At 49.4% G+C, this 22850-nt stretch overlaps 1 long non-coding RNA gene across 7 annotated transcripts in view; it reads right to left on the bottom strand.

The window, feature by feature from the left end:
* LOC141568628 (uncharacterized) overlaps nucleotides 1-22850 on the bottom strand; it is a 29686-nt gene that overhangs the window by 5914 nt on the left and 922 nt on the right. For 5 of the 7 annotated variants that reach the window (XR_016021746.1, XR_016021748.1, XR_016021749.1 and 2 more), the window contains exon 1: nucleotides 1047-22788. This is a non-coding gene — a long non-coding RNA (uncharacterized LOC141568628). Of the gene's footprint in view, nucleotides 1-1046; nucleotides 22789-22850 lie in introns of those variants that run through there. The other 2 variants (XR_016021750.1, XR_016021747.1) reach the window with 2 other exon arrangements.

Raw genomic sequence — 22850 nt, 5'->3', positions numbered from 1 at the left:
TTCAGAATGGAGGGCCATTGGACCGTCACCCAGGCTGCCTTCTGCGCCTATGAACTGGCTGCTGGTTAAAAGCCTCAGTTTCACAAAAGCCCTGGCGGGACGCCCCCATCCCCTTCTAGACTCCTACTCCCATTTGTCCCATCCTCCTACTATTGCAAAAGAAAGCAACAACCCTCTATCTATTAGGGACCCATTCCAAACAATGGACTCCAAACCGCTCTTAGACTGCTTCCCCATTCACGACTGGGGCAGGCTTCCAGAATAATACTTCTAGGACACAAGGGCCAGAGACGTGGGAGAGTCCTTGTTCAGGGACAGTCACCTGCCCAAAGAGCCTGTCCTTCCAGGCCGTCCAGCCCATGGACAGAGCATCCCGAATGGCCCCAGAGGGATGACATGTCTCTGTCAAAGCCGTCAGAATGTGAGCTCAGGTCCGAGCAGCTTGAACGTGGGCTGTTTGTGGATAAATACCTGGATTATTCATTTTTCTGCTCACGAAAGGCCAGGCACTCTTACGGTTCCATTAAGCGTGGTTGGCATAGAGCACAGAGCCTCATTTTTCCTGCTGTTTTTATAAATGGACTGACCCTGCCCGGGCTCCCTGCTGCAAATATGTGATTAAAGGATTAAAAAGGTGAGGAAAATAGTAATCATGTCTGCTTTCAGAGAGAGCCGTCCCTCAAGGGGCCCCAAACAGCTGTGTTCTTATTCCTACCTGCAAGGAAAAGGAACATAGAGGGGGCACTTTCACAGATGGGCCAGTAGGCCCCCAGAAAGGGTCAGATAGCAAGTGGCCTCCGGTTACGGTTACGGTTACCCAGCTCATCAGCTTCCATCTTTGATTGAGCGGGGTGGGGGAGGGGAAGGCTCTCAAAACAGAGTTTAGAGCCTACAGACAAACACATCAGCAGATCACCCAGACTGGGCCTGGAACTGGGACCCACCATTGTGGGGGGGCAGCTGAGGCATAGACTGTGGAGCTGGGCAGCCCAGCAGGCAGAGAATTATTTGGAAAAAACGTCATGGTCGCTAGATAGCGTTCCTACCTGGTGGAGGGCATCAGGGAGGTCCAGTCGATGGCGTCCAGTTGTTGAACAGAGGACAGCAGAGGGGCCTGGGAAACGGTCAGTGCACGATGGTTCAGAGGTCCTGCCGTCTCAGGCAGGGCTCTAGGGCAGGGCTGGACCCCCAGCGCACGAAGGACCCTGCAGAGCAAGGCTGCACCCAGGCTCAGAGGAACTAGGGGTGGGGCGGGTTGCTGAGGGAGTGGAGGCTGGCAGGACAGGCAGAAGTCTCACCACAGCCAAGTGAAAGGCCCAGCAGCCAGGTCGGTTGGCACTGAGTCCCCAGAGCCATGTGTGAGACTCACTCTGTGGAAATAAAGACCTGCTCCCAGCATCCAGGGAAAGACTTGGTGTGCTCTGGGAGGTAGGGCTGTGCTGCCAAGGCCGCTAAGGGTCATGGGATTGCTCCCAACCGAATCATGCCTTCCGGTGAGTATAGAATCACAGAATAGGCCAGGTGTCAGGACAGAAGACCGGGCCGCACCACTTCCCCACGTGGGACTTGAGATGAGTAATCTCCCTCGGCCCAGCCTCAGTTTCCCCCATCTCCAGAAGACACTAGCACCTCCCCAACGCCCTCCCTCACATGACTGTTAGGAACAGCACGTGACATAGCATATGAAGTCACCTTGAAACATATAACAGTAAGGCGTTGTCAGCGTTATTATTTATCTGATATGTGGGAAATCTTCTCTCAAAGTCTAACGTCCAGTGTGATTTGCTGATTTGCCAGTGTGAGGGCGACTCATTCCGTATATTCCTTTTCCCTAATTGCCCACTCCTGGACACTTTCTCGTCCACCATCCCCCAGCGAGGCTTCAGTGATCTGAGAAAGAGATGGAGCATGTGAGAGCTGGCAGGGAGCTAGGGATCATCTGATTAACCATTTTATTTTAGAGATGGGAGCACGAATGCTCACCTGGGAGATGTCACCTGCTCCAGGGCACACAGCTCGTTAATGGCTGAGCCGGAAAGCGCAGCCTGGCACACAGTGGGCACTCAGTGCACGGTAGTTATTATTATTCCAACTATACCAGGCTCTCGCAAGGCAGTCCATTTTGCTACTTATCAATAACATTGATAAAAGGTTTGGAGTGGGAAATATTGAGGGGTGAAGAAGAGGGAAGGCATAAGTAACATAAGAGGACATTTTTAGATTAATGTCATCTTAAATGCCTCCTCTTCCAGGAAGCCAAAGCTGATCAGGGCCCTTCCCATGTTCTCATTGGATCTCCTTGTATCTCATCCTTATTCCATATGCTAAACCCAGAACGCTGCTTTACTTGTGTCTTTATGCTAGACTGTAGGGTCCCCCAAGGTAGGTCCTATGGCTTTCTCAAAGTTCGATCCACAGTGTTTAATGTTTACTATGTGAAGCTGTAGATTTTTTATTATACTTCCGGAATCTGTCTGATGTTTCTTACATGGTCCTGATTTCTTTGGGCTCTGTTTATTTATTTACAGTCTATATATGACTTGAGTCAAGTTACTTACCCTCTTGAAGCGTCAGTTTTGTCATCTCTAAAAAACTGGGCTATTGATGGAACACAATTTGTCAATAACTATCAAATACACAAATGGATAAAGTCTTTGACCAAACAATTCCTCTTCTGGAAATTTATCTTCGGGTACACTTGAATATACCCTGCAGATATACCTACCCACAGGTTATTCATTACAGCATTATTTGCAAAAGTTAAAGATTGGAAAGTCTTAAGTGGGATTGTTAAAGAAACTAACTTGTAGAATAGAATACCGTGGAGCCACAAAAAGAATGATGTAAGACTATATGTACTGATATTGAATAATCTCCAAACTCTATTATTAACTGGAAAAAAAAATCAAGGTGGAGAACAGGGTGCCAAGAAAGCTGTCCATTTGTGTAAAGGAGGGAGACACTATATCCATATATATAGAGGGTGCCAAAAATAGTATACACATTTTAAGAAAGGAGAAAACTGTACTAAAATTACGCTGATGGTAACCACTTTGAGCACCTCTTGTAATTGCAGAAGTCAAACGTGACTTGTATTCATCTTTGGTTATCGATATATATGTACTTGTATGTGCACAAAGTACCGCTGGAAGGTTTCTCAGGGAATGGTGAGTGGTTGCCAGGAGAGGACAAGTAGATGGCTGCAGAAAAAGAAGAGGGGCTTTTCACCACGTAGACTTTAGGATCTTTTGAATTTTGAACCATGTGAAAATAATCTATTTCTAAAAAGAGTACCAGAGTCTTTCTTTAAAAGAAAGAAAAAGGAATAAAGGACCCAATCCACTCATTCACCTGTTGTGAGCAGCAGATGTGATGACGTCCCTGAAGGTAGATGTCGGGGGCCGGGCTGTGAAACCCTGAGGGGACTCTTGCTGCTCCCAGGCCTGCGTTCACCCCTCGCTTCTGAATTGGAAATGGAAAGCTGCCTCCCAGCCATGAGCCCATCCCAATCGCCCAAAGCAAATTCACAGTACCGCCTTCCAATGACATTTGGATAAAATGTTCCCGCTCTCCACTACCAGAACTGTCTGGTGAGGTGTGGAAGGGGCCAGGCTCCCCCAGGAGGGTCAGGGACCAGAATCTAAGAACCAGCCGTGCTGGGGTCTGAGGTCGCTGGCCTGCAGCGCGCTCCCTGCCGCTCATGGAGAACAAGCTCAGGTGAGCTTTCCAGCGTCAGCACACACGCAGGTTGTGCTGACTTGGAGCCCAGGGAGAAGCCAGGAAATCGTGTTCCCGTATTAGGAGGGTTTCCTTTGATTCCTCGATCCCCTTGCTGGTATCTAGGATTTCACTGCTTTAGAGTTCGGAGAGAAATTCCACCGTAGGGAAAATAACTATGAGCTACTGACCAGGGGTAGCTACATTTTGAGCAATTGACTGTCTGAGTTGACATAAAGCAACCATTAGCTTTAAATCCCTTCCCCAGAGACGCCTGGAATCGCACTGTCAGCCATTTATTCCTCAGTATTGTCACCAATGTGCTGATCTGCTCTTTAAATTTAAATTTAAATTTTTCTGGGAAGTGTAATAGCTTTGGGAGAATTAGCTTAAAAGTCCATTCATCCATTGATTCAATGATTCTTGAGTGTTTGTCACGCCAGACACTGTACCTGGTACCTGGACTTATGGGCAAGTAAGACAGCCATTGACCTTTATAATAAATATCATAGCAAAGGTGATGATGACGCGAGAAAACACTCTCTGAGCGCTTATTATGTGGCAGGCGCTCTTCTAAGTCCGTTGTATTCATTTGCATTGAATTCTTGCAACAAACCTGAAGTAGGTAATGTGGTCATCTCCACTGATTAGATGAGGAGACTGGGGCCCAGAGATGTGAAGTCACTTGCCCAAGATCCCACAGCAGGTAAGGGAGCTGGTATACAAACCGTTTCTCTAACAGATACTTTTCTGGGAAGAGACAATAGGCAGGAAATGAGGGCCTGAGTGCTGTCTTGTTGTCGAGGTGTGCAGCGAGGGGAGACAATCCCGGATGACAAACCAGACAATCCTCAGGTTAATTCCTGTCCCTGCTGATGTTGGGAAGCGCTCATGGCTGCACAAGATTTAAGGAGACAAGAGAGAGACTAATCGAGAGAGCAGTACATTGCATGGACACCAGCCAGGGTGAAGGGTGAGCCAAGTAAACACAAGAGGTCAGCCCAGGGAAAAGGGCTTGGGTGGAGTGTAGATCCCCGCGGCTGGGAGGAAAGCAAGTTTTACCTGAAACCAACGCGAGGCCTGGGCCCAGGCCTCCCAGAGACCAAGGGAAACGGGAGAAATAAATCTGTCTTTAGCAGCAGTGTGGAAGTTGAGCACGCGAGCGAAGAAGGACCCACGATTCACAGGGTCCAGCTACAGGAGGAGTCAGCTGATAGGGAGCAAAATCCTGAGACATGCTTCCAAGTCCAGCTCAGCCAAGTTGAATGGCTTTGGACACAGCAGCGTGTCCCCAATCTCTTCCTAAGTGGCTCTGAGTTGGATTGACTTCCAGGCCAGAGACTGATGAGTCCAGGCTAGGTGAGGGGCCCTCTCCTGCTCCCTCCTTGTATAGATTCTGGATGTGCTGCTGAAAGGGGAGCTGGTCCCCTTCCTAAGGTGCTCCCTGGGGCATGGAATTGAGCCCTGGATAATAACTTCATTGCCTTTCCAAATTCCCTGCTGGTTTCTCACTGGCTGAAGTGCAAGCCGAGCGCTTGCAAGGAAAGCCAGCCTCCCTGCCTATGGGCCAGATCTTCTAGGAACTGGGAGGCTGGAAGGATGGAAACAGGGAGAGGCTGTGGATTAGGGCGAAAAGGGACTCACCTGCCACTAAAGTCACAGTGAGAACCAGGCCTGCAGCAGCCATTTGGGGTCGGGAAGGTGGAAGAGGGAGAGGATGAGCTTTAGTCTATCCTAGAAAAAACCGAAACCTGTATTTTTTCTTCTTCCCTGATTAGCATTTTTATTACGTCCCTCCTATTTGCTCTGCCTGCTCATAATTAAATACTGCCCATGGAGTCTCGTCTATCTTGATAATGTTCCCCTGGCCCCCGATGAGCTGGATTTTCTTTATGGACTGGCTCCACTGGTAGAAAATAAGCCTCGAGTCCTGTGCGCCCCCTGGCAGGTGGGGCAGCCCAAGAGGGTACCTAGCATTGAGGTCAGCGGCCTCCTCGGAGTGACTCGGGTCCCTGATCTGAGCTCTTGGAGGAAAAATGAGAACAAGCACCAGGTCTCCTGGGCCTCAGAGCAGCCCCCATGAGAGATGGCCCAGGGTATAAGGAAGCTGCCTCAGTGCTACCTGGGAAGGCCTGGCAGTGACTCTGGATGGTTAGAAGGCAGGGATGGGGCAGAGGGATGCAGCTCTGGCGGGGGGAGACTCTAGACTCTTGGCCAGGACGCCGAACAGAACCCTGAGGCTGGTTCTAACCCCCATACTCCTTTCTGCCTAATTCACCATCGTCCTCTTCACATGACCCATTGTCATGGCGATGGCTGCAGTCCCTTAAGCCAGCCACCCTCCTCTTGTGTCGCGCCATAACCCGAGCCTTCCTTGGCCCGCCATTCCCTTGCCAACCCTCCTCCCCGTCTCCATCCCTGTATCCTCAGTAGCATCCATTCTGTTTCCAGGGAGCTGCCTTACATTGTTCACCTTTCCTTCCACCTCTGTTCTCAGCCCAAAGCCCGGCTTTCTCCCCTCATGTCCGACGTGTGCCATGACAATGGATGAATTTGCCTTTGAACTCCCTCAGTGCGGGTTTATCAATCTAGACCACAGACTCAATGGTTCTCTAGATGTCATCCCCAGACCAGCAGCAGCATTTTGCATTTTGGATCTTGTTGGAAATGCAAACTCCTGGGCTCCACCCCAGACTTAGTGAATTAGAAACTCTCAGGGTGGGGATACACACTCAAGTTTGAAAGCTGCTGCGCTAGGCCAATTTTCCACAACTTTCTCTCTGCAGCATCTTCTCTGAAGCCCACGCCATGTGTGTGCTTGCCTTCTCCCATCAGCCGCAGACTCCTGGTCCCTCCCCCGCCATCCTGGAGGATACCAGCCGCCCCGCTCTGCCCACTCTCCAGGCACTGTGTTTGCTTCCTCTCACACCCCTTTGCGCCTTCTCCCCGGGCAGTGGCATCTTTTCCCACTTCAGCTGTCACCTCTACGCTCGTGCTTCCCACACGCACACTTCTAATGAACCGCTCTCTCCCAAGTGTTAGAAATATTCTTCCTTCTGCCTATTGGGCACTTGCCCTTGACTCCACCAGACACCTTACTCACCCACCCCAACCAGCGCTCCCCAAAACTAATGTCTTGGGTTCCTTATTTCAGTCCATTCCCCACCCTGACGTTATGCAGAGACTGCTCTGACTCTTCTGTTTCCTTCCACACTTGCTCCTCCTCCTGCATCCCTATGCCCACAACCAATCCACAGCAGAGCCCATAGACTGTGCCGCTTTCCCTTCTTGGCTGGGTCTGTCTTATTGCTGGTTCAACAGCCCGGTTCAGGTCCCCCGATCTCCCACTTCTACCTCCCTTCTCACCCTGCCAGAGTTGTTTGGCTAAAACACAGGTCTTCCCATCATAGTCCCCATGGCCTACAGGATGCACCCCAACTGGACTTTGCGTCATCTGGCCTTTCCTGCTGGGCTTCCTGCCACTCTCCGCTCGCAGCCTGTACTCCCACCACTAGACAGGCTGCTCATTTTCACACCTCTGTGCTTTTGCTCATGTTCTTGTCTTTGCAGAGAATGACTTTCTGTCTCGAGAACTCCTCCTCACGCTGAAAAACACAACCCAACACACCCCGCCTTGGGCACCCTCTTCCTGGACACGCCTTCCCTCCTCTCCCAGCGCTGGGCTCCCAGAATGCACTGCTCTTCCCTTCTTACAGGACACACCCTTTGCTCTGCTCGTTTGTCGTGCTTCCAGACTGTGAGCACCTTGAAAGTCTCTGCTGTGTCCATCACCCTTGTCTGCCCAGTCTGGCGCCCAGTTCCTGGCGCACAGTTGAAGCTGTGTTATTTTTGCGTGTTTCCTCCAGTTGTTACTTAAAAGACGGAGACCTGCCAACATGCAGTCACCCATAATCTACTGCATGTGGGCTTCTTTGCCCCGGTCCCTTGTCATCCAAGCATAGTGGTGGTGGTTGGGGGAGCGTCTGTCATTCCCACACACTCCTCAGGCGGCGCTTTGTCACAGGCTTCCTCCGGGGTTATTTTCCTTATGTGTCAAAATTTCTCCCACATGAGAATGGTAGAGGGAACGAATATGTTTTGCCCCTCAAATCCTATTCTGCTTTCAGCTCAGTCTGGTGACACTCCCTCCAGCAGAGAAAGGAAAAATGGGACTCTCCCGCAATCCTTAATCTCCCGGTCGGGGTCTCACCCTGGCTGACCATTCTCCTGAAATCTCAGAGTGGTGCCCACATGGAAATGTGCTATCAGGGGGTGCATTTCCTGTAGCCCTGGATCCTGACCTGACCCCAGAGAGACCCCAGCATCCAGAGGCAAACAGCATGACCTAGAACACAGTCGGCTCTCAGTGTTTGTTGAATGAGAAACAAAATGCTGAGGAAAGAAGGAAGCAGAGTGCCCCCCGCAGTGGTGTTGCCAGTTCCTGCCTTGGCAGCTTGTCTAATTCCAGAGTCTCTACGCAGAAAGGAGGGAGTGAGGCAGCAAAGAGAGAGATGGGAAGAGACTGGGAAGGATCATGTCTCCATAGTTCTCTCCTCTGTTGGCCTCTGAGGAGAACCTCTGGATCAGGAAAAGCACTCAGGCCTTCCAGGCCACCAGCCCTCCTTCTTCTTGCCCTTAGCCCTGGGCTCGTGCCCTCCCAGGCTGTGGGCAGAAAGAGGTAGACAGACTAGCTTGGAGACAACTTTAAGTGAATTCAATTACCATAGCAACCAAAACCACCAGAACGGGGATTCGGCCCCAGACAGCAGTGACCCAGGCATCCAAGAGAAGAAGCAATCCAAAGGCCACGGCTGTGAGGATAGGGACAGGGGCTTGGGGTAGGAAGAGGCACCCCAGCTCACCTACCCAGCACCCCCCATTCACCTGCGCTTTCTGGGTCTGCACAGAGCTCGAACCTGCCAAGGAGCGGACACCAGCCCTGCCGGGAGCTGGAGAAGCCTGGCAGAATGTACGGGGATTCGAGCCCTGAGCAGGTTCGGGCCTTCTGTGGGCCACTGATTTCCCACTGCGCCTCCATGGCCGGCCTTCGCACCTCTCCTCAAAGCATTATTTATGGGTAGGAGCCCTGGACTCAGACTGTTTGCTTTCAAGGACCAGCTCTGCTAATGATCTTGAGCAAATTGCTGAACTTTTCTGTGCCTTGGTTTTTTTCAGCTGATAGGTGGAGATGATTGAATCTATTTCATAGAAGTGCTAGAAGGACTAAAAATAGGAATGCATGTAAAGCCTCAGCACAGGGTGGGGCACAAATTAAATGCCACGTAAGAGTTTGTTGTCACTGCTGTTGTTATTAAGTGTGTGATGGTGATGATGATGATGGTGGTGACAACCAGGACGATACCTCCAGCCCCTCCTGGCCGTTTTCTATTTCCCTGCTGTGGGCACCACCTTTGCCAGATCAAAGCGCCCGGCCTGAGGGAGGCAGTGAAGGTGCCCAGGAGGCTGACGAGCTGGGTCACCATGGTCAGTCCCCTCCTGCTCCAGAAGCCAGTCAGCGGCACTGCACAGGCCACCTGGCAAACGGCCTTGCTCCCTGGGGCCTTCCTCTGGGCCTCCAGCTGTGGTCAGCCTGGGGAATCTCAGTAAGGGCAGAACCCCACATGGTCTCCTTTACCTACTCATTTTGCCCTAAAGATGTTAAACAGTCCCAAAGAGCTATTGCCTTCCCTGAAGGCAGAGCCCTCATCTGTAAAATGGGAATAAAATTAAGGCTGATTTCAGAGAATAAGCCTGTTCGTGTAGAACTGAGGGCAAATGCAGGCACCGCAATTATGGCCCTTGTGTCGTGTGTGCGTATGTGCATGTGTGTCATGCATGCGTGCGTGTGCGTGAATGCATATGTGTGCGTGTCTCTGTGTGCATGTGTGCATGTGTGTGTTGGGGCTTCAATTCCCAGGTGGCATGGGAGCATGCTGAGGGAGAGATGAGCCTCCTCCATGATGTGAAGGGCTCGGGACCAGGGCTGGGAAAGGTGCATCTGTCCCATCACCAGGAATGTGCCTGTTCATTCCACAAGGAGTTTTTGAGCCCCGTGAAGGTCAGACCTGTGCAGTTGCTGGGGAAGCCAAGATGAAGAAGATTCAGGAGTTCAGTTTGGTGCTGATGAAAGACCTCCGAGGAAGTCACGAGGGTTACAGCGTGGTGTGGACGCCTGGGGCCGTGGGGCTGGACATCAGGGAGGACAGGCCTCTGGGTTGGGCTGGAAGGAGAAGTACATTTTGCCCAGTGGAGAAGGAGGAAGGACTCTGCAGGCAGAGAGAACAGCAGGTGCAAAGAGGGAGTGTGAAAGGGCCTGGTATGTCTGGGGGAGGTGAGAAGTTGAGGGATGAAAAAGCACGCACGCGTGTGTGCGCATGTGTGCGAGCGTGTTGGGGGACGACAAGGGGGCGGAATGGAGAACGGCAGGGGATGAGACCCAAGAGTGAACCTCTCCTCTTATCTCTCAAGAGATGAGCAGTTCTGTATACCTGTACATACTGCATCTGCCGTGCTGAGATTTGTTTGGCCTTATTTTAAAAATTCATTCCCCCCCCACCAAAGGAGTTGTTGAATTTGTCTCAGGAATCCCCAGCCTGTGTCTTAGGGTTGCAGTGCTGACAGGTCTTTGATGTCCCCAGCTGACAGCTTTCTGCAGCCCAGCACATCTGGAAAGGGCCCTGAGAGGGAACACTGGCCACCCCTTCCTCCAGGAGGGGCTGCGGCGACACCTCCAGCTGCCGCTGCTGTGCAGTCCCCTGCCCCAGCCTGGCGCAGTCATCGGGCCGGGCCGCACAGCCTGACCCGGGGCCTCAGTGCTGCTCCACATCCAGCCAGCCAGCGTCCTGATCGTTTTTGTTGTCAATGATTTTCTCTCCTGCCCCCTCTTCTCCATGCCCAGTTCCACTCTCTCGCCGAGGTCCTTATCTTCTATCTCCTGGATCACTGAAATAGCCTCCTAATTGGTCCCCTTGCTTCCCATCTGGTCCTCCGCAAATGCACCGTCCACATTACTGGGCCTGAGTGTTATTTGAAGCATACAAGGTCGGACAATTAAGTTCGCGAACTCATCCCAGAAGACATGCTACCTACCTCATTGCTGAATATCACTATGGTCACCTTGAAGTACTCCCCTTGGGAAGCTATGCACTGGTGCCAGCACCTAGTCCACCCTTTAAAGCAATTTTGGAACTCTTTTCCTGGAATGGCCATCAGAGCTGTCGTTGTATTACCCTTGATGTGCTGAATGTCGTCAAAATGTCTTCCTTTCAATATTTCCTTTATCTTCGCATAAAGAAAGAAGTCATTGGGGGCCAGATCAGGTGAGTAGGGAGAGTGTTCCAATACAGTTATTTGTTTACTGGCTAAAAACTCCTTCACAGACAGTGCCATGTGAGCTGGTGCATTGTCGTGATGCAAGAGCCATGAATCGTTGGTGAAAAGTTCAGGTCGTCTAACTTTCTCACGCAGCCTTTTCAGCACTTCCAAATAGTAAACTTGGTTAACTGTCCAGTTGTACAAATTCATAATGAACAATCCCTCTGATATCAAAAAAGGTTAGCAACATTGTTGCCACAAGTTCGGGAAATTCATTGTCAGAGCTAGTAGCTCTCACTGCACCAGGCCTCTGCCTGCAGCCCATCGGTGGCCCCCTGCAAGCTGGAGTCCAGCTCCTTGACTCGGCTTCCCAGCCTCAGCCCCGTGCCTGCCTCTGGCCTCACACTGCAGACACACCCTGAGCTCTTTTGCACCCGGGCGTCTTTGCTGTCTGGTGTTCACTTCATCCCCTCGGTCATTTGGCTGATTCCTTGTCCTCTCCAAACTCAGCTCCGATGTCATCTCCTCCAGAGCACCATCCCTGACCCCTCAGGCTGGACTGAATGGCTCTTCCCCGTGTTCCCTTACCTCTCCACGCACACCCATCACACGAATTAGCTCTGTCACTGCTGCAGCTGTGTGATGCTCGCCTCCAGTTCTTTACCAGAGAAATGAGAGTAATAATAGATCTACCTCGTGAGATTGTTTAGAGACTTTGCACATGTAGCTTCTCTCCAGCCCTCAGATTTCATTGAGCCCCAGATGAGGTTTAGTAAGCTTAACCATGCAGAGCTCCAAGGAGACAGGGCCCGTGTCCACGTCCTCAGCACTAAATGTCCAGCACAGCAATTAGTGGCTGTTCAATAAGTATCTGTTAAATGAATGAATGTTTTAATAAGTGTTTGTTGAGCTAACGTTAGTGGATGAAGACACATCAGTTTAGTTAAAATGTTTATTGAATGCCAGACTCTGGGATAATGCTCCCTGCTGATATTTAGGTGGGACGAGGGAGGGGTGTAGATAAGAAAAAGCATACTCATGTGTCCTAGGCAAAACTGCCCCTTAAATTGGGACTTCAACTCAATAGCATTTGAGGTGGGTGAAATGGGAAGTAAAAGGAATCTTCCTAGGGAAAAGCAGTCCATAGCTCACACCGCCCCACACAAACCTCACCACCATCCCACTACTGCAAGCAACACTGTAATTCACAAAGAACGCTGTGTTGTGTTTCCTTTTTTGTCCCCTTCAGGAATCTGTAGCAAAGAGCCGGCCTGCTAACATTGAACCTATATTTGCAAAATAACTCAGGCCTTCGTTGAGATGTCATGCACTTAACCTCTAGGGGGGCTCCAGTCTGTCTCGGGGGAGGAGCACCCATGGAGCCATCAGAAAGAGTATTCACTGTCTTGTCAAAAAGGATGAGAAATTTTCTAACTTTTTATAGCATGTGTGTGACTGTTTGGGTTTGTTTTTTTCTCCCCCCACACTGAGCCCGGCTGTCTCCATTCTTTGTGACTCTGGGCATGATTTAACACATACACTTAAAAAAATGGAAGAACAACTTCTTAAATTTGCAGTAAATGTATTGTTCAATACATTTGATTTACTAGCTAAGAGCCATAGAAGACCCACCATGGCGATTTATCGTGACGTTTTCTCAGGAGTTGGAGCCCACTGCCTTTGCCTGCTCTGAGCCCCATAAAATAACCCCGTGAAGGGAAGGCCCACGGTGCATCTTGGCCCCAGCTTGGATTGTAACTGCCACACCCTTGTCTGTATTGCAGGCCCCCCTTCCAGGTGATGAGACCATAGCAGACGGAGGAGGGCAGGCCTTGTCCCATGGATTTAGTGGCATTTGTTTTGAGTGGTTGGTTGGGGTCCAGGAGCAGAGGTCTCTGGGCATCGTGGCTTGTAAGAGATTTACAGGGCTCCACTTGCCTCCTTGGTGACTCTGCAGAGGAATTAAATAGATGGAAAGTGTGTGTGTGTGTGTGTGTGTGTGTGTGTGTGTGTGTGTGTGTGTGTTGGGTTGGAGGGACCTAGACTCATAATTTAGGGGGATTAAGAAGGGTTAGTCTCTTGAGAAAAACCTCTTCAAGATAGTCTTTGCTTTTGATTCCTAAAGCAAATGCAAGCATCTCCTCCTAGGCTAAATTTCCATAGCCGGTGGGGCACACAGACAGGGAAGACAGAGGGGAAAGACTGTCCCAGACTGAGGGGCAGGAAAGGCCTCCAGGGAGAAGCGTTTCCAAGCTTAGCCCCACATACAGGCTTAGTTAAGCAGAGGTGAGCGAGAAGGGCAGAGTTTCTGCAGAAAGAATAGCCTGAGCAAATATTTGGGGGTAAAAGAAAAGCATGGAATTTAGAGAATAGCACCACTTTCAACGTGGCCAGAACACAAGGTTAAAGGTGCCCAAGAGTAAAAAGTGGGAAAGCAGAAGAAGTAAGCAAGGAGTCAATAACAACACGAGACATGATAAGGGATGTCTACTGGATTTGGAGGGCCACGGGGATTTATAGAAGGATTTCAACCAAGAGGCAACATGGTTGGATTTGTGTTTTGCCAAGGTGGCTGTAACAAATGTGTGGACTGTAGCAAAAGTACTGGCCTCCTTGGTAGGGCTTCCTTTTTGGGAAAATTCACTGGTATCCCTAGCCTAGACCAGGAAGCACAGCCCTGGGTCCCCTGTCAGTGTCTTGGTGTCTGATACTCAACACCTGCACAGGTGAGCTGAGGTGAGAATGACATGCTGCCCCTTCTCTCAGGAGACACAGTCCAATGCGACAAGGAGGGCTCATTCTGTGTGAGGAGGCCAGAGCAAGGCATGTGACCAGTGAGTACAGGAGGGCCCCCGATTATAGTCAGAGGCTTAACTGAGGGAGGCAGGAGCAAAACCCAAGGTCTGCGTGCGGAGAGAGGCCGGGTATGCCTGAGGCAACCTGACTGCCGGCTAGACCATCCTCTGTCCTGTCCAGCTTTTTGGTGGGGATCTGGGGAGAGGGGCATTGTGAGTACCAGCTCTATCAAAGACAGCATTGTCCAATGGAACTTTCTATGATGATGGAAATGTTCCCTATCTGTACTGTCCAAGGTGATTGTTCTTAGCCACATGTGGCTACTGAGCACTTGAAATGTGACCAGTGCAATTAAGAAATGGATTTTAAATTATTCATTGATTTTAGGTTAGTTATTTAATTTAAATAGCCCTCCATGGCTAGTGGCTGCCACATTAGACAGTACAAATCTAAGATGTAAGATCCTTGCAGTTAGTACTTTTAAATGCTACACATGTAGGAGAGTCTAATAAGCGATTCTTATTTCTTATGCCTGGAAGTAGTGTGGTGTACAGCAAGACTTTGGGTTTAAATCCTATCTCTGCCATTGCATCGGTCAGGGTAGGCTTACTATGTTAATACACATCACCCAAATTTCAGTGTCTTAATATAATAAAATGATAACAAAATAAAAGTTTATTTTTTCACCCATTTCACAGTCCAATAAAGATTAGGAGGGATCTCTGCTCCATACAGTCATCCAGGGAACCAGGCTCCTTCCTTCTTATGGTTCCGCCCTTCTCTAGCTCCTTGAAATTCTCTCCATTCAGCCAGGGGATGAAGAAAGAGAGAAAGCATGCAGGATTGCCCTGGATGTCTTTTATAGGATTGGCTTATATTACCTTGACCAGAACTTAGTCACATGGCCAAACCGAACTGCAAGAGATTCTGGGAAATATAATCTAGCTATGCCCACGAAAAAGAGAAATTAAGTTTCATTAGCATCTACTCAGTCTCTGCCACTGGTACTTACTAACTGTGTGATCTTAGGCCTTAGTTTTATTATCTGTAAGATGGGAGTAAAAAAAAAAATATTGGGGACGTCTAAATGTGAAAAATGCAGAGTCCACTTGAGATTCATGACTAGGATTCTTGCCTCTCAGTGTGGGCCTCATTTCAACTGTTGAGCTGCAGCCCTTCTGACACCAAAAACCTTGCATGTGGAAGCACCACTGCATGGCATTTCATGCATGCCCCTTCCTCCCTGAGGAGCAGGACAGACTTTGGAGAGAATTCAGTAAGCTCTTGAGCTTGTCTAACCCAAGGACTATCCCTGGGGCTCAGATGCAGGTACTGGCCAAGTGTTCTTAGCAGCATCGGGGACAGTAGGAAGGACATTTCCCCTGGAGAAATGGGTTTTGTTGGCCATAAGCAGGGTGCAATTACTGAAATATTTACAGGTGAAACTATATGACATCTGGAATTTGCTTTAAAATTATTGGGGCTGTGTGGTGGTGAATAGGGGTACAGATAAAACATGATTGGCCTTGAGTTGGTAATTATCAAAGCTAAGAGATAGGTTCATGCGGTGGTATGTTATACGGTTCTCTCTTCTTTTGTATATGTTTGAAATTTTCCATCATAAAGAACTTTTTAAAGGCCATGATGATCCTTCTTTAACAAGGGTTTGTAGAGACGTCAAAAAGCCTCTTATGGCCTTGTAGTGTGGGGACACTAGCTGGATGGTCTTTGTTTACTTGTTGACTCACCAAAACAATGAACAGTTTTCCAGCTGGGTCTCCCTGAAACCCAGTGAGGCAGAAACACCCAACCCAAGGCTTGTGCTATGAAGAAAAAATGCACTTGCATTGGAGTATCATAGATGTGCAGAGCTGGAAGGGTCCTTGGCATTCATGAGCTGTGTCTGTTTACCGAGAGGAGGTTGGTACAAAAAAAAAATTGGTGCACAAATCCCCTTATTGTAACACTTTCTCAAAAGCTGGAGACTTGCTTTTCTAACTGCAGAATTCAGGAAGAGCCCACCTTATTGCTAATGGTTGCATTCATGGGAGCATCTTTATGAGTGGACAGTGATTCTGGAGTTGGGAAGAGACTCCTATCTCCCCCAAAGCCCCTTCCATACTGTGATGGGTGCCGAAAACCCTACCCACTCTATTTCATTGCTTGGGCTTAAGGCTGTGTTCTGTTAAAATGTGACTACTGTATCTCTGGATGGGAAATGACTTACACTTTAGTTTAAATGATTTTATCAGTTCTTGCTGATAAGGAGGGAATGGGGAGAGACAGACACTTGAAGCTTAAAGCTGCAGAAATGGGGTACCGCAGAATGAAGAGAGGAGCCAATAGAAAAATGTATTTCCACACGTTTCCTGAGGTCTCAGTATGAACAATACGCCATGAAAAGAACGTGAGTGATGTACCTAAACTTCTTCACAAACATTGTAGAGAGCTGTGCCCAAGATTTAAAAGAGCTAATTTCTGACACATGTAAACTCAGTTACAATATCATGATAATAGCCAACATTTTATTTATAATTGCATATGAGACGTGTTATACGCTTTAACTAATTCAATCCACATGAACCCTGTGAGTCAATACCATCATGATAAGCCACTCTACGGGTGAGGGAACTGAAGATCAGAGAAGGTAAGTGGCTTGCCCAAGGTCACACAGCTTATAGAGTCAAGATTTGAAGTCAGGTCTACCCCAAGCCCATGTTCTCACCACAAAGCCTCCACTGTCCCAGGTTTCCTAATGTAGTTTTCACACAATTTTATATATCAAGTCCAGCAAGCTTTGGTTTTTGGTATCTCCTTGAGCCAAGCCAGGGTTTTGGCTAATGGGTTTTTGACAGGCTCCCATGCTGGTTTTTATGGGCAAGCACTGTCACAGCTGCAGGCAACTAGGTACATTTCCCACTGACCACATCCTAGCTGCTCCCAAGGAGGTGATATTCTGGGATTGTGACTGACATTCTACCAGAAAGGAAAGAGTTCCCTGAAAACCAGTCTAGTTCAAGAGCAGAACACCGGCCAGGTCTTTGCAAGCAGCATTGACTGAGGCTCATTTTGCAGATCTGAAAAGGCTGGAGGAGGAGGGCTTTGGGGCTGTTTCCATCTAGGGTCAGCTAAAAATCGAACCCTCATCCTTTCTCTCTGTCTTCATGCCAGTGCTTAAGATCAATCAGATAAGAACTGGAGGTTGACCAGTTGACAAATTTTTTACATAGTCTCAGTTACACACAATAAGGGAGCCATGTGAATAAAAGCTGAACTTCCTAATGCAAATTTATTGAGTATCTGCAATGTGCCAAGCACTGAGCTAGCACACTCAGAGATGGCTAAGAAATGGTCCATGCCTTAAATAGCTTAAAGCCAGGGAGGGAGACGGTCATGAAAACAACTAAGGTAATAAGGACTATATTTGAGGTATGAGGAAGGATTGTGGAAACCCGAGTGGGAAAGAGGGGTGGACTTCACCAATATGGCTTGTGTGACCTTTGGGCTGGGTATTGAAGGTTTCAGGCTGAGTGGAAGTTTGCTAGGAAGACAGGAGGAAATAGGAAGCTGTGGAGGGCATTTCTGGAAGACAGTATAGTATACCAGGGTTACCCAAAAAATGTATAAAAGTGGACACTTTGGTCAGTGTTGCTCAAGCAGTAGTTTGCCACAATCAGAAGTGTCTGGATGCTGATGGTAACCATTTTGAGCACCTCTTGTAATTGCAGAAGTTAAACGTGACTTGTATTCATCTTTTGTTATCGATATATATTGAGTATTACAATTTTAATAGTTTTCTCCTTTCTTAAAATGTGTATACATTTTTTTTTTTTTTTTTTGGCGCCCTCTGTATATAACAGCATAAAGGACTAAAAGGATGTGCTTTGATTCGGTAACAGAAAAAAATGTATGTGCTGGAAAGAAAGGTGTGTGCGAGTGGAAGACGGTAAAGCCAAAAAGGAAGTAAAGGACATGACATGATCAGAACAGGTTTTTTTGTTTGTGTGAGAGGAAATGATCTACCGTGTTTCCCGGAAAATAAGACCTAGCCGGACAAGCAGCTCTAATGTGTCTTTTGGAGCAAAAATGAATATAAGACCCGGTCTTATTTTACTATAATATAAGGCCGGGTCTTACATAATATAATATAAATGTAACATAATACCGGGTCTTATATTAATTTTTTCTCCAAAAGACATATTAGAGCTGATTGTCCAGCTAGGTCTTATTTTAGGGGAAACAGGGTATTGCAGAAAGCTGAAGGAGGGTGGTGAGATGGGACTGAGAGGTGTCTGTGTACAAGCTGGAGATATATGTAGATAGTTAGGGGCGAAATACTTAGGAGTGAGTTCAGGAAGGAATTGTCAACATCAGAATGAACTTGAAATCAGCATCTCCCATCGACTCTCCGGGGAAAAGACTGATGGAGAAACAGAAAAGGCCACGACAGAGCCCTGAGAAACATCAGTGCACAAAGAAAAGGAACCAAACAGAGGAGAACAGAGCAGTCACTGCACCTGCTGGGGGTACCTGCAGCCTCTAGCCACCCTTCTGCAAATTGTCTCCAGCAAGAAACTGAACAAATCAGTAGGGTGTTTTTCTTCCTTCCATTGCTTGTGTTCCCATTCTCAGTCTTGCTCTCCTTCTTCCCTTCCCTCCTCTTCCTTCACCTAGCCTCTCCATCTGAGGTCTTGATGAGCAGAAAGCACCCTACTAGGGCTCTGCCTCCCCAGGATCTGCCTGGGCTGGAGCAGGTGTCAGGTTGACAAAGATCCCCTGGAAGGAGTCACTTTCAGAAGCGCCACTGGAACCCACCAATGGTATGACTTCTCATTTGCCATAACAGGTCTAAATGTTGTGACTAACAAGATGACCACCCAGGCAACTACTGGCCTCCCAAATGGGGTTAGGACAGCAAGAAGTGAGGGCTCCTCGACTTGGCCCAAAAGCATCTGATGGTTGTGAGAGTTCAGCTATCACGGCCACCAGTATTGGACAGTACATCCTGGCCAAGCCAAGCTGGATAACCTGGCTGATCCCCCGCAGGCCACCCTCGACCTTCTGAGACTAGAGCAAAGGTCTTCAGCATTTACAACACAACCACCTATCTCACCTGAGAAAATGAGAAAGCCAAGGCACCACTTAGCTTTGGAATTCCGCAGGAAGACTTCCCCCTGAAGAAAAATCAGAGGGTACAACCCCAGCCTGGACATACTAAGCCCTCACCCTATCTGACCTATGGAGGCCAAACACAGACAGGACAGCCCAACAAAGCCAGGTCAAGAGCATCCTCTTAGGGCAGACCCTCTGACTGCCCAACCCTCTATTCAACTATCTGACCCTCTGTCTGACCGAGGGTCCACTCTACCCTCACAAGAGCAAAACACCAATAACCCTGGGGAGAGGCAAGAGGGAGGGTTCAGAGCTTTATTCTAGGTATGTGGCCTGGGATGCATCCCTATGCATCAACCACCTTCCGTTTTTCCACCTATGAAATGGTGGTAATATCTACAGTGCAGGATTATTAGAGACCCAGCAAGGGGTCCAGAATATGGTGGCTCCTCAACGTAAGGTTGATATGCTAAGCCCACTAAAATCCAAGGACTTGCAATGTTGCTTTGGATCTCTTGGCCAGCCTTCCTATGATGTCCTTCAGAGCTCCCCCTCTTGTTAGTGGCCTCCTGAATCCCTAGTTATGTGACCTTGGGGAAGCCACTTAACTTCTCCATACCTTGATTAGATGCTGAGGGACTGAGGCAAAATGAACTCAGATGGCCACTAAAGAAATGTTCATATGTCCGGCTGTCGGAATAGGGTAGGAGGCAATGGTGGGATCAAAGTGAGAGGATGGCAAGCCCAAGGAGACGCAGGGAGAACAAGGGGCCACCCCTTCTAAGTACCCCATTGCAGCTACACTTTCATAAAGCCTTACTTTACATGGTTAAGTAAATAAGGGAGGGTGGGTCCATATGGGTATTGAGGGTCCTGGGACTGACTCTTCCAGCATAAAATTAGCCCCACAAATGCTGACGTGGTCCAGCTCCTTCTTTAGCTCCATCCCTGTGGCTCCTCCTCTAGACCTTCAGCAGAAGTCTTCCTCTTCTGGGGCTTAGGGAATCATCTGTCTCAACGAGGTGAACTTGACCTACGGTGGGCTGTGGCCTGGGAATGTTTATAGTTACAAGCATGGCGCCGTGTGTCTGTGTGTACAACCCAACAGTTCTACCATCTTCCTCAGGCCGGTTTCTTCACAATTCCTGCTCGTACCACGTAACCGCCTTAAACAACAACAACCAACATTAAATCTCCTATGTTCTAGCTACTGTTGTTCTCAGCGCTTATTCTGTGTTAGTATGACCCTATAAGGTAAATACCACTATTTATTGCCAATTTATGGCTGAGGAGGAAATCAAGGCACAGAGAAGTTAAGTAGCTTCCCCAAGATCACACAGCTAGTACATAGTGGGGCAGGTTCAAACCCAGGCAGTCTGAGCTTAAAGCCTCTGCTTTTTACTTCCAAGGTATATAGCACCCTGAATGTAGAAAGCCTGCAACCTTCAGAGGTATGGTCCACCCTCTAAATTCCTGCCCCACCATGGGGTAAGTTGCTGAAGTAGGACAGCCACAGGCAGTGAGGATGGGAGCAGCCCTGTGGGCACTCAGGCACAGCTTCAAAGGGCGAGCCTGAGCAGAACAGCCCCAGGAAATAACCACGCAGACACACCAGCCCAGCATGTCAGCAAAGAGGCTGCAGACTTGGAGCTGGGTTGCCTCACAGTCCACACAGTGACAAGCTCTGCAAATAGCGGCCAGAGCCACGAGACTAAAGAAGAATCCTCATGTGTGTACAGCTTGGAAAGGACATACAGAGAGAACAGTTGTCCATAGGAGCACCGGCTTTAAATAGAAAAGAGCCTGAAACATACCCTGAGTGCCCTGTCTGTCTTTCTCTCTCTCTCTCATACACACACACACACACACACACACACACACACACACACACACAGGCCAGGGCCAGCAGAATGACAGAACAAATGCCTTAGCTGTGCTGGTGGCAAGCGGAGAAAAACTAGTGCCCTGGCAGCTCCTTTCAGTTCCTATTTAAAATGTCTGAATTGGGAGCATCGACAAGCTCCCAAATTAGCTTTTTAAATAGAAGCTGAGAGTTAAAGGAAAAGCGGCCGTGTCATGGGGGAAAAGCAAGTGAAAATCCCGGCCAGGTCAGGCCAGAGGCAGAGAGGGGGAAGGCGAGGCTAGGCAGTGCTGGAAACATGCAATGAGGGCGGGAGCTGGCATGAGGGACAGCGTCTCCTGGGCAGGGCCTCCTCCAGGTGCGGGACTCAAGGGGCCTCCTTTCTGCCCATCACTTGCTCTCTCTTATTTTCCAAGTCACCTGGTTGTGAGAAGCGCTGGTAAATAAAACCACACTGGCCTAGACTAGAAATTCAAGTCTTTCATATTTTACTCTAGATCTTCTCAACAGGAAGGAGAATACCGTCTACAGCTACTTCACTTAAGATGTGAGCCTGGGAGGAATGGGGGCCAGGTGTGTGTGTATAGGGGCCGGGGGGTCTGAATCAGTGTCCTGTCTTCAAAGAGGGCTACAAAGAGCAGAACAGCACAGTATTCCATGAGTTGGCCTCTCTGGAGGAGGAAGGATGTCGTCGGCTAACTGTTCCGGGAAGCCGCCAAGCTTTGGGGCAAACCCAGCTCCTCAGTGCCCCCAAGATGCAAAGCAGACAGAAATGTACAGGAGTTCAAAGCCGGGCAGAAATACAATATTGGGTGTTTATTCTGCCAAGTTGGACATAGGGGTGGAGGACTGAAGGAAAATGCCCCTCTCTGGACCTCCCCACCCAGAGTCTGAGGCATTCCCAGGGCTCAGAGCAGTTGCGATGGGCAGTTGTGAGAAAATTAGTTCTTCCCCAGAGAGAAGGGAGGAGGGAGGCGGGAGCAGTGCCAGGGCCTTCCCTGAATTCTTCCCGTCTGCCAGGGAGTGGCAGTATTGTTAATCATTATTACTGTATGCAAATCAGTATGCAAATCCCACAGGGCTCTGGGACTCCTGGCAAATAAATGCTAATACAATCCACACCCACCTCTTGAAGGGCCAATTGTACACCTTTCAGCTGACACACTGAAAGGGGCTTTGGGGAGAGTGGGAGGAGTGAGTGAAAGAGGGGCTCCAGGGGCCTAGACCACAATGACCGGCCCCCTCCGTGAACCTAGAACAAGGTAGGGGTTCTCACAAACCAGCAGCCCCGTTCTGGATCAACCTATGCCCGGGCTAGCACTGTTCTTTCAATCACACCGTCCCCTTCACCTCACACTTTGCTTTTCCCTCGGTCTATACACCTCTCCGCAACTGGGATCGCTCAAGCCCTGCGTTCCGGTCCCTGCTGCCAAGCGCCAATCCAAGATCCCTGATTCCGGGCACCGGGGCTGGAGACACGGGGAAAGCTAGAGCCGCCTGTCCGTACAGTCAGCGGGCACTGAACCCTCCGCGCCCAGCGGCCACGAATGTGGGAGTCTGAGGCGAATACTAGTCTGTGGGAATGCTGGGCGCTCCCGCCGCTGGGCCCTATGGCACGTGCCGACTGCCAGCCGCCCATCCATGGGCTTCGGGGAGGGACCAGGGCTTCGGGGCGGACCAGGGTTGAGAGTTCACGCTCCCAAGTCCAGACTCTCGGATCTGGGTACTGGGTACACGTGGTGGGACAAGAAGGCGAATCCTTACCTTCGGGACGTGCCACTCGCACTCTGGGAGGAAAGCGGCTTTGATCTGGGAGAAGGGCAGTGTATACTACATCCCCATCGCCTCCCACCCCCGGGACCGACTGTCCAACCCTAGCACACGTAGCTGAGAGCTCCGAGAGCCGGAAAGCTTGCGCGGTGGCAGGTTCCACGTCGCCAGGTGGCCAGGCTCGGCCGCAAGCAAGGGCTGGTGTCGCGTGGACAGTCGGTGAGAAAAAAACACCCAGTTAGGTCTCCACACACCCCACGCGCGCACACACTGGCGCTCA

Source organism: Rhinolophus sinicus, chromosome 7, assembly GCF_057876585.1.
Source record: "Rhinolophus sinicus isolate RSI-liver-muscle chromosome 7, RSI-T2T, whole genome shotgun sequence".
NCBI lineage: Eukaryota > Metazoa > Chordata > Mammalia > Chiroptera > Rhinolophidae > Rhinolophus > Rhinolophus sinicus.
Note: the sequence above shows the minus strand (reverse complement) of the source record. Positions and strands in the feature narration are given on the sequence as shown.